General features: G+C 36.9%; 1 protein-coding gene across 22 annotated transcripts in view; it reads right to left on the reverse strand.

The window, feature by feature from the left end:
• The window catches only part of DLG2 (discs large MAGUK scaffold protein 2), a 2,166,992-nt gene that overhangs the window by 178,134 nt on the left and 1,976,029 nt on the right, over nt 1–12,829 (reverse strand). The gene's annotated exons all lie outside the window — the stretch shown is intronic.

Here is a 12,829-nt window from a genome sequence, read left to right on the forward strand (position 1 = left end):
TATCCTTGTGGTGATGGAAATGTTCTCTATCTTGCCTGCAGTGGTGGATATTGGTAACTGCACGTGTGATAAAATTACACAGAACTAAACACACACACACACACAACTGCGGAAAATCTGAATATCGATGAATTGTGTCAATGTGAATATCCTAGTTGTGATAATATGCAATAGTTTTGCAAAATGTTACTATTGGGAGAAACTGAGTAAAGTAGTTATTTCTTACAGCTGCATGTGAATCTATAATTACCTCAAAAACAAAAAGCAAAAACAAAAAACAAAAAACAAAAAAAAAACTCCATGGGAATCCCAACTCAATGGGGTATTGAGGAGAGACTCTAGTTACTCTCAGCCTGACAGACCTGACAATCAAGAGTTTGGTGATGAATTGTGTAAGAAATGTCATTTAATTTAACTAAATTTTGTTAGGGGGTGGGGGTCTGCTAGAAGTTGACCACTTGGGATCATACCTCAATTTTGTCCTATAGCTTTGCCCACATGCCAAATTTTAGAAATTTTCAAACATTAAAAGTTATGGGGATAAAAAAATCAAAGAAATCTGTATATTATACCATTGCTATTGTTTCTCAGAAAAAAATATTTTTGGCATGTCAACCCAATAAAGATAAAGAAAGAATCGGTTCTAAGGTACTTATTAACACAATGAACATGTAAAAAGAAACGGCTTTTGATGTTTCAATATTTTTTATCACAACCTAGAAACTTCTATCATTTCCTTGGCAAAACAATGTCTTGCTTTAGAAAATTCAGCAGGCTTAACTTACCCACAAATAAACTTAAAAATGTTAATTGAAATTATAAATGGTTCTTTTAATTACGAAGAAACTCACCATGAAGAATTTTAATAGAGTATATCAGTACATTTCAGAAAACAATTTGATTTTCAATTCAATTTATTCACAACTTTAATAAAACAAGGATGAATGAATATAATAAAAGATGATCTACTTACAGAGTGTTTCAAATTCTTTATAAGAAAAAGTTCTATAAAATGTAATTTCATTTCAACTTACTGGATAGGTATTGATTAATGTAGGGATAGCTTTTCTAAAAGATTTGACCTTAGTTTTCAGCACTAAATAGATAACAGGAAAATAAACTCTGAATATTAAATATTTTTAAAGTTTAGTACACAACAGATAAAGCCATAATAGTTGGCTGGAAATTTCTGGTGCATAAGCAAAGTCTGGTATTATCCAGATTTGGAAGGCTTCCTGCTCATGCTTAGCTTTGAATAAATAAGTCCTAAATGATTAAATAAGTAGAACACATATTTAACAACATATTTAAGGTAAAAATCTATTGACTATAATTTAGGAAAATGTATTTCATTTTCTAGCAAGAGAAAACATTTATTTATAAACATTAATATGATACTGTATGCAGGCCAGGCGTGGTGACACACACATATAGTCCCAGCTATTTGGGAGACTGAGGCAGGAGAATCACTTGAGCCCAGGATTTCAAGGTTTTAGTGACTTATGATCTCATCACTGCACTCCAGCTTGGGTGACAAAGAGAGACCCTGTCTTTATTTAAAATTAAGGAAAAATAAAGATACGATACTGTATGCAGATTTAAATCATTTTGAGCAAATCGTATTTTCTTGCCACCTTGGAAGAGTCAATTAACATTTATTGCTGGCCACATGGCAGACAATATGCTCAATCCTTCATGGGCATTATCTCATTTCTGTTTTAAATTACAAAATGAAGTCTATGGATGTTGAAAATTTTGAAATATATAGAAAAACACAGGATAAAAATTGAGAGGCTCTCGTCTCTTCTGCCTTCCCTTACCTTCTCTCTCACTGCTCTCTTTCCCTACAGCTTACCCTAGTGGTACATGTATGGTTGTGTGCCGGATATGTATGTGTGTGTTTGTGGGTAGCTGTGTGTACATACACACATACCCATACAAACAAGACCATAGCTCTTTATTGTATTAAGACTTTTCCCCCCTTTTTAATAGTGTAATTTGGATATTTTCCTGCCATCTACCAAATACATAAATATCATGTTTCTTAATACTCTTAATAGTCTATTCCATAGTTTAGACTGTATTTAACAACTCCCTTATCATTAGATATTTAGGCTTGTCCAGCTTTTTGCTATCATAAACAGGGATCTTGGTGTATATGTGCATGTTGACAGCAGGTTAGTAGAGCACCAGAAGTGGGACTACTGGTCAAACCTTTGCACAAAAATCATACAGCCTCTAATAGCATTTCCCAGAGAAGAAAAGGGCCTTGTCTGGAACACAGATCAGGAACTCTTAACTTTTTCTGATCCATGCTTTACATTGCCACTTGATAAATACTACATGTCATCTCTAAGTACCACTAAATCTCCCATCTGGAGAGATGGGACACTCTCCTTTATACCTTTGATGACTTTACTACCCATGATAAAAGCAGGAGATCCCACCTTCCAGCTGCCCCTTCTTAAACATCTAACTCTGTGCAAGTCCCAACCCTCATTTAATCACTTTGCTACTTCACTGCATTAATCACACCAACTTGCAGTTATTTGTACAGTTGTTCATCTTCCATTAGACTGAGCCCTCTGAGGGCAGGAAATATTTTTCATTCTTCTTGGAACTTCCTTTTCCTAACATAGTGTCTGAGATGCTCAATAAACTTTTTTTTGAGTGAATAAAAAATAAATGAGGGAGTAGAATACCTAGATGAATTCAGTTATAAAATGGCTCCAGGTACTGAAATTGTCCATTTTCATTTTTATGTTTTTGCAATAAGAAAGATGAACATGCATCTCCCCTAGTGCTACTTTTTTCAAAACTAAATATTCTAATTCCAAGGCTTTATTTCCGTCAAATAACTACCACTTCCAAATTCTTCTGTTATTTTTATTGTTCTCCAGGATCTCTCCATCTCAATCATATCATACATTGGAAACAATTCTCTGACACTTCATCCATATACAATCAACACTTTGTTAGGCTCTTGTAGCTGCCTCATTTTTTGTAACACAATAGAATACTTGCCTTAATAATAAATTATATTTGCCTTACAGTATGGCTTATTAGATACCCAAAATGTTTTCTGCCATGCTTTCGAAATGTTTTGACTGCATGACATTCTATGGTGTTAAAATTCCCCAATATGAATGATTTATACTGCATTTGCCTTAATTGGAATCTATCCTGTTTTCATCTTTCCTACTTTGACAGTTATCTTAATGTAAATCCTGTGTCAGAGGTGCTTATCTGTCTCTTTGCTACTTTTCTTTGAAAACTAAACATAAACACAAGAAATTTCACATAGTAAAACTAGTAAGATCTGGGTTTATAAATATAAATGGTGCGTCTGTGGTGGCAGAGCTCTGTCTCCAACTTCTTGGAGATAAACAAGTTCATAGTTAGAAATGCTCTAGAAGTAAACAGGAAACCTGCTACACAAATTGTGAAATATAAGTATGTTTTATAGAAGTACTGAAATTGTATTTTTCAACAAGTTAAAACAGAAAAACCTAACACTACCATATCCATTAAATATTAATTCTCTCTTCCTCAAATGTTTTACTCATATCTATGCCTGTCCCTTTGGAACATTTTTCAGTCAAATTCATAACATTGTCTTGATTCCAAGCCTCAGGAGAACATTTGAATGAAATTTTCAAATGCTTCAATTTTTATATCATCCAATGTGGAATTCACGTTTACTGAGCACCTGCAATGAGCTAGGATCTGTACTACATACTTTTAAAAATACATTATTTTTCCTAAGAAAGTTCTGAGGTAGATATATTATTTTACAGATGAGGAAACAGAGGTTCAGAGAGGTTAACTGACTTCACGAAAGTCATAGAGCTACTAGGTAACAGAGCTCATTGAACATGGAGCTAGGATTCAACCCTGGATCGCCGTGAAGCCATTTTGTTTCCAAGACATCATGACATTGGTTATAACACCACAATTGTTTAGAATGTAAGGCTTGTTTAGAATGCAAGCCCTCCTCAATTCTCCACCCTTCCCCTCTTGACATCTTGCTCTTCTTCCCTTCATCTATTGTGTTAGTCAGGTGCATGCTGGTCTTCCCTCTATCAAACTGTAAGCTACTTGGAGACTTGGGATGCCTCACTCATCTCTATTCCCAAACCTCAGGGTCTATCATTCTACCTTCTGTATAGACAGGACTTTCATAGTTTTGAACAAGTCAGAACCTGAAAGAATTTGCTTCCAGAATAGGACATTGACAGGAAAATTAAGCATGATCATGCCGAGGTATAAAACAATATTAAAATTGCAGCATTTTCTTCTGTCTTGCTTTGCATGAAATAGATGTTTGGTAAATGCTTTTTAAATTACAAGTTGTTTTATGTTTTGGGGGGATTTTCTTCTGTAACAAGAAGCAAACCACTGAAACCCAACTCCTAAGCAAACGTTTTAGAGGAGCTTCATGAAACATTACCCCCAGCTAGTTCTTTCCCCACCTCTATGTATGATAATCCATTTTCTCCTCCACATTTTTGAGTATGTAAAGCCAGTTGTTCCTGACTAGGTGCATTTAATTTGGGGTTCTGGCATTTGTATTCACTTGAACAAGATGGATGATAATAGTAAAAAGTGTACAAGATTTGGGTTATGTAGATGGAGTCAAAATCCTGGTTGTGCCACTAAATAGCTATACATTACTGTGAAAGTTATTAACCTTTCTGTGCTTAATTTTCTCAAGTAAAATAGGAATAAGAATTGGACCTACCTCAAGATCTGTTGAGAAGATTATGAGAGAGCTGATGGATCTAAAAGATTGGCGCTTGGTAATGACTGTCAATTCTTTCTATTACTTCTGTGTGTAATTCATCACCTATTCTTGTTCATCACTTGTGAAAATTGTAACCCCTTTCTGTACTGAGTAAAATGGAAACCTGTGTCTGCTCCTAGAGCCCCCTGTTACGGCCTCCCTCTACTTGTTATGAATTGATGTCTTCACCAGGTCAAATAGGAATGAGCCACAGATGGCCATACTTTGGGACACTTGCCATCAGGTGGAACTTCTCATCTGCTAGGCAACCACTCAGGGTACTCTCATAAGTTCATAGTGACTTGGAGTCCAGGAGAATAATGTCCAATTCCAAAGCTGCTGCTATTTTCAGGAATATCAGTGACTTCATTCATCAGTATTGTCTCAAGGCCTTGAGCTGATGGACACTTGGATGGAGCAAGGTCATAGGTGTGAACACCACAAACTACACAGTGAGGGGGGCTCTGCCATACACTTGTTTGCAATTTGTTAAGGGTAAGTAAGGCGACTCAGAATGCAAATCTACCATTCACACAGAAAAGGAGGCATTGCCTCCTGTGAGAAGGCTGGCATTGTTTAATGCAGTAGGATTAATCTGCATTGATTAAAACTGCCCAGCTGCTCATGTCTTCGAGACTCAGGTGGCTTACTTTGGTTCTGAGATAAGAAAACAATACACTCAGTGGTTTAGGCAATAGCATGAGGCCATGGCCTGCCCTCCCCCTTTCCCAAGTGAGATGGTGGGCAGCATGCCCCTCGATCAGTCACGACCTCATCCAGGGGTCTCATGATTGCCAGATAAGAGGAAGCCATAAACGGAGGGAACAGGGTTAGAAACTCTATGTTATGGCTGGCTGCATAGTATTCCATGGTGTATATATGCCACATTTTCTTAATCCAGCCTATCATTGTTGGACATTTGGGTTGGTTCCAAGTCTTTGCTATTGTGAATAATAAAAAACGATGAGTTCATGTCCTTTGCAGGGACATGGATGAAGCTGGAAACCATCATTCTCAGCAAACTATCGCAAGGACAAAAAACCAAACACCGCATGTTCTCACTCATAGGTGGGAATTGAACAATGAGAACACATGGACAGAGGAAGGGGAACATCACATACTGGGGCCTGTTGTGGGGTGGGGGGAGGGGGGAGGGATGGCATTAGGAGATATACCTAACGTTAAGTGACGAGTTAATGGGTGCAGCACACCAACATGGCACATGTATACATATGTAACAAACCTGCATGTTATGCACATGTACCCTAAAACTTAAAGTATAATAATTAAAAAAAAAGTACTGGGAGTAAAATTAAAAAAAAAAAAAGAAACTCTATGTTAGAAGGCCAGCTTTTAGTCTTAATCTTGTCGTTTATTACTAGTGGGGCCTTGGGAAGTTACTGAACCTCAGTTTGTTCATCTACAAATTGTGAGGTTCACATCACAAAGTGGTTGTGAGACTCAAAATGAGATTTGACTGAAGTGTTCTGAAAATATAAGATAGGTGTTGCTGTTATTACTTTGGTGACTCCTGTCAGGACAAAGACATATGCAGTTCTTAGTGGTACTAATGGTGACAGTGGCACCCTCTTTCTATTTGTTCATTATAAACGTGTGCAGCTTTAACAACAACTGGTAAGATCACTGAGCTGTAAACAGGACTCTGCACATCCAAGCAACAGAGACTGCTTTCCTGCTGAGTTATCCATTTCCACACTACAGGAGAATTAGTTTGAAGAGACCACCTGCTGTACACATGCGATGCTTTAAATAGACACATCTGAACTAGAAGCTCTTGGTGTCTTATAATAAAGGAAATTTGTGCTTTAGGACAACTTCCAATATGGCTGGGGTAAATGTCAATGGTGTGTAGTCTGTTGGGGGTCACAATATTGTTTACCTGGATGTGACCCTCATTGTCACTGAGGCTTAGGAAGGGTACATGGTAAGGATGAAGCAGAAATGGTTTACATCTATTCTTAGCAGAGCATGTAATCACTGCTCCAGGGATGAGATGCTGTGAGCAATTATAAATGTTTCCATTTCTTTGGCGGAAACATCCTTCTTTCATTTATTCAGTAAATATTTCTTCAGGGTTTATTACATGCCTTGCACAATCCTAATTGCTGGGGATACTGAATCCACTGAAAAGATTTTTTTCCTCAAGAGGCTCACAGGATAGTGCATAGTTACTTGTAATTTTCTAGTTTCATCTTGTGAATACAAAAAGAGCATTTGGTATTTAAATATCTGCTCCATTTGAGGAGTATCATGTTCTTTTTAGATGGTAACAGGATATCAAGAAACCCTTCTATCATGGAAAGATGCTAATACAGTCAGTTCCATGTTAAAATGGACAAATTGGGGCAGGTTAAATCTTTGTGAACTATCTGGTTACTTATAGAGTGAGAAGAGCAACTTGGGGTTCAAAGCAGTACCTTGGAATCAGGGTTTCTGGATTTGAGTCCTGGCTCTGAGAGATGTTAAGAAAATACCATACCCACTCAGAGATGCTGTTTTCTCATTTGTAAAATGTAGAAATCATCCCTACCCCTATACATTGTTGTTCTGAATATCCAAGAGAGTGTAATTTATTTCCATCCTTTTAAGCAGTATCGATTTTAAAAAGCACCATCAATGAATAAAAGCATCTTTTTTTTTGGAGAGGGTGGACGCAAGACTCTTCTGATTTCACAAGCTGAAATGTATTTTGTAGAGAGGGGAAGATGTAAGTCTTATAATCAATGAAATATGATAATTCAGAATGTTTAAAACTAGAAAATCCCAAACAAATATACTACTGCTCTCTTTCCACTGGACTCTTAACCAAATAGTCACACATAAGAGGATTAGCCATAGAACACTATTTATACCTCAATTTCAAGAAGCAATGCTTTGTCAACATTCTTTCATATGATGATACAAAAATAATTTTAATTATTTGGAGCTCAGCAAATATTAGATGGTTGCCATTTCATCACCTCTTCTTTTTCTAGTTTTCCTGGGATTTCAGAGCCAGATATGCACAGAAGGGGCCCAGTCACATTACTTTAGGCTTTAGAGATACACTTAGAGCTTTTCTCACCCTGGCTGCTTTTCAAGTCATCCTGTCAGGAAGGACGCCATTAGGAACTATTTGAGGAGCGTGGCTCCCCTCCCATATACTCATTGGAATGCCCACCTCCGTCAAGAGCACTGAGCTCTGGTGACTGGAAGGATTTGGGGTGGATCTCTCCAGGCTACTGCCTAAGGATTTTACTAGCTTTTACTTCAACCCCTGACTTAGCTCATCTCTCAAGTTGCCAACCTGCCTCTGTGTTGAAGTGGTGACGTGGAATTTTCCATTGCTAAAGATTTACAGATGTTTGGCTTACAAATCCAAGAGAGAGGGAGTGTGTGTGTGTGTGTGTGTGTGTGTATGTATGTTTGTTTGTGTGTGTGTGTGTGTGAGAGAGAGAGAGACATAGAAAAAGAGAGAGAGATACAGAGATGGGGAGAGACAAATAGATTATGAACTAAATTCATCAGAATCCAACTTAACCAGAAATTCTAGACAATATAAAGAGTCTATCTTTTCTGCACTCCACAAAGGAAGAGGATGTATGCACCTATCTCTTGTACTTCTTTGCTACTGACCATTCATAACTCAGTTATGGATACCATGAGGGCAAGGATGTTATCATGTTTTCTTCTGTATCCCTAACACTTGGCATAGAGTGTGGCACACAGTTATCAGCTAATAAATGCTAATGTAAGTGCTTGCTGAATTGGATGAGTTAAATGAAGAGTTCTGATAAACAGAAATGATCCTTTAGCTTACCAGATCTAATACTAAATAGATCAGCCTTTTAGAATAATTTTTAATAACACACTGAATTAAGGTATGTCTTTCTCCATTCCTCCTCACCCCTTCTCTGTTTTCAGATAGAATTGGGATCATTTGTCTTGACTAGAACAATCTCTTGCAGCTTGGATGGAGAAACTTTACAGAGGTTTCAGCCAAACACTCATGAATTCTTTAATGTGTGAAATAAAGTAAGTTTTATAGGCAAATAACAATCTGAATCCCTAACTAGCTATTTCATATAATATGCATATAACTCTGAAAATTACATACATCAAATTTCAATTTGGCTTCATGCATGCTTTGTTTTATAGATTCATAAAGGCAGATTTTCTCTGATTATCAGGCTTATTGCAAAATGGAGTCAACACAGAAACTTCCTGAAGTTGGCAAAGCTTGTTTTCTTTGGCTGACAGGAGTAACTGATGTATTATTATTTTTTAAGGCTCTGAGATAAATCTGATTCATGTTTGAATCATAAGTTTATTATTGATTTTTAGTGTGGATTTTGCATAAGATACTCAATTTAGAGAATACTCAGTTTTCTCATATGCAGAATAGAAAAAAAGTAGTTACCTGATCAGATTTTTTGAAAGGTAAATGCAACAGCAGTTGTAAATGGCATAGTCCATTGTTAGGAATAGACTAGGTGTTCAATAAACGAATAAAAAAAAAAAAACCATGAAGCTCTCCTGAAGCTTTATATTCCCTGTCTATAAAATGGAGACATCACTGATTTCCTGCTTACATTACAAGACTGCTGTGAAGATCAAATGAAGAAACAGATAAAAATGTTTGGTAAACTGAATTGTACAGTATAAATAGAAAGCGGTGACAAAAGTAATTCATACCAATGCAGTTTTTTAAAAATATCCCAACCTGCCTACACGACTACTTCCTCTCTCTGAGATTTATCTCAAAAGTGGAATTAGATTCCTGTCTTAGCTGTAAAAATAAAGCCACAAAGGGCATCATGCATGAGAGAGTAAATGTGAAACTCTGTGGGGGAAAATGGAAACTTCAGATATTATTAGGGCCTAGCTGCCAATGGTGATTCTCTCAAGATTTTATTGGCAGGTTGAGTGAAAGTGCCAGAGTGTGGATGCACAAGCTGTAGTTTAATTGGTGTGATTTATAGCTAATGGTGCATCAGAAGGAGGAACTAGGAACTGTGCCTTCTAATTTAAGGCATAGTACCTAAGACTGCATCCACTAGGTAAGAAAACCTTCCTTGGCAAACTCAAATATTAAATCTTTGCTGAATTTGTCTTGTTCTTTTGTATAAAAATCATGGAGCCAGGAGCTAAAATAATATCTAAGTTTCCTCTTTGCCTGACGCCATCCATGCAAAATGTGACTTGCTTCTTCAGCAGCAGCATGAAAACAAACTAATACACCACTATTCCTAGGTAAGTAGAGCCACAATGGGAAGACCACTAAGGGAATATGGAGGCTCATGGAGGCTAGTCAATTTATCCAAGGCCACACAGCAAAGCTGGGACTCAAACTCAAATCTTCTAGTCCTAGTTTCATTCAGTTTTTTTTTTTTTTCCTACATTGATTCTAGACTTTCTTCTACAAGTGACTACTTTTCTGTTTTGTTCCTGACATGAACAGGTCCATGGCTGTCTCAGACTTGTTTGGTTACCCTAAGTAACCATTTAGCAGCCAATTTCTGATATGACTATAGATACATCTCTATAAGTGAATTCTATAGGTGATTTGGCATGATCAAAATGAAAAGGCTTTGTTTGAGTTCCCCAATATACTCCTCAAATGAAAGCTTCTCAAAATATCATTTTGAGATACGACAGGTCTTTCCTTCAAATACAACAGATACTTTTCTTTTGCAGCACTCAGCATACATACAACTATTTATCTGTAAGTACTTGCTTAGTATCTGTGAAGAACATTGCAGGTACCTGACATATGTCTAACTGATGGAGTGAGGCTGCTAATGTGGCCATCTCTCCCTCTTCCTGATAAGAAAGTGAACCAGCCATTTCAAAATGTGGAGAATTTGATAAATATGTTCTACTCCTCTATAGCCCTCCCACTAAAATAATTTTTAATTTTCAATTGAGGTGAAAGGAAGAATCGGCAAAGAGATGGATTGAGAGAATTGTTTATACTCATAACTTCGTTCTCAACATAATTATCTATTTCTGAATCCTAAAAATCACCTAGCTAGATTCTCCCTCAATCTGAAGATTACCTTTTACTCCTTGAGATGCTAAATGTGTTCCTATTTATCATATTAATATTGCAAGTATTTTGTGTTATGCAGCCAGAAAAATCACATAATGGGAACTTACCCACAGCCCCCAAACTCATAAACAGGAGCTGAATAGAAATTCCTCAGTGCAATTTATGGTAACAATTTCATGCTCAGTTTAGTTACTTCCATGACTCAGAAAAGAAATTTCTTTTGCTTATTTCAGTAATTTTTTTCTAAAAAATTGTTGCCCTAATTTTTGGCAAAGGATCTATGAGAAAGTGAAGAACTCCTTGGTTGTACATGGATTTGGAATTGTCACTTAAGTGAGGCCAAAATGTAACCCTATGCCATTCATTGCACAGTACCATTTGTTATAAATTTGACCTCTAAAACAAAGATATTACAAAACCATTGAGTGTTTTTTTAAGGGATATATTATATTTGTCACTTAGTCCCCAGTATTATGATGGAAAACCTGGATAGTGGATAGAAAACCTGGAGGTCATTTAGGCATCTCTTTCACTGGTTGGGTGAGAAATGGTGAAGAAGATGGGAATGGAGAAGGGACATACATTTGGTAAGTGTAAATAAGAGTCTTTGCTGATTAATTCAGTGTGGCCCATGAGAAAGAGTGGAAGTGTCCAAGGTTCCCTCAGGTTTACAGCTTGGGCAACTGACTTAGAACAGAAAGGAGCTGCCATTGAGAGGAAGAAAAGAAAATGACACTGAGTCCATGTTGGGACACATTGGGTTTAAAGGGATATCATTATGACCTAAGCTCTCTGAATGCCAGTGACTGGGAATATGGGAAGATACATCTTTAACAGTTGAAGCAATTTATACACTTTAACAATTGAAGCAATTTATACACCAGAGCCTAAGGAATATTTATAGATGAGGGCTGTGCTGCAATGACAGATAGGGTTGTATGAAACATACACTAATCTGACCATTCTATCCTCCAGACTCAGGGAAGGAAATAATAAAAGTAAGTAACCATAAAAAATAGACTTTTATGCATAAATAAATAAAAATCAGCTAGGAGACAGTTCATCCCTGTATAAGTAAAACAGGCAAATTTGTCTTTCCTCTGATTAATAATTTAAGAAAAAATCCCAAGCATGCTGCCTATGGAGGTGTAGGAGTAGCTCCTATAATTAGACTCCAATTTGAACCATGAGGGTGAGGATCAGAAAGCTGACTCAGAGGCTGGTGTCAATTATTTGCAGTTTGTACAACGAAAGGCTAAAAATTTGGGAGATGCAGGATGACTGAAGCCCGATTCTGGGGGTTGTTACAGCACAGTTACAGGGTAAGTTTTTTCCATTGTTATTTGCTGGAAAATTTATTCTCCATCTCCTTTAGTCTGTGCCTGAATTTTGTGGGACTTGCTCGAGAATGGTATTCATGCTTTAAATCCAAGAGCCAGGAATCATCGCATTTCAACAATTTTCCTATTTATTTTAACCAAAACAGAGCTGGTTTCTATAACTCAATTTAAGAAATTATCCTCTTTGATACAATCTACTTATGTTTGATTGATTTTAGAATAAACTAACAGATACACAAGAGCTTATCAAGCTAGCTCGGTTCAGTGGAGAACTATAGCAGAAACAGCAGGTTTCTACTTGGCACATTTTGGATTTATCTGGACGCAAGAGGATGTGAAAAGAACACCTTTCAGACAAAAGCCAGTCTTGAGTAGGAATTTAGTGTTCCTTGCCCAAACAGCTTAGTTTGTTTCCCATTTTGAGTCACTATCTGAATCCTTTTTTATCTCCTATATAGAACAAATTCTCTCCCTCTATTTAATAGGCTTTCAGATATGAAACAGAGTGAGAGAGAGAGAGAGAGGAAGGAAGGAAGGGAGGGAGGGAAGGAGAAAGGGAAAGAAGGAAGGAAAAGCTCTAATTTCTTCTGTTCTTTTGGTAACACATCTTCTCCCCTTCACATCCTTCAGCTGCTCCCCTTAGGGCTTTTTGTA

This window comes from Pan paniscus, chromosome 9 (assembly GCF_029289425.2).
Source record: "Pan paniscus chromosome 9, NHGRI_mPanPan1-v2.0_pri, whole genome shotgun sequence".
Classification (NCBI taxonomy): Eukaryota; Metazoa; Chordata; class Mammalia; order Primates; family Hominidae; genus Pan; species Pan paniscus.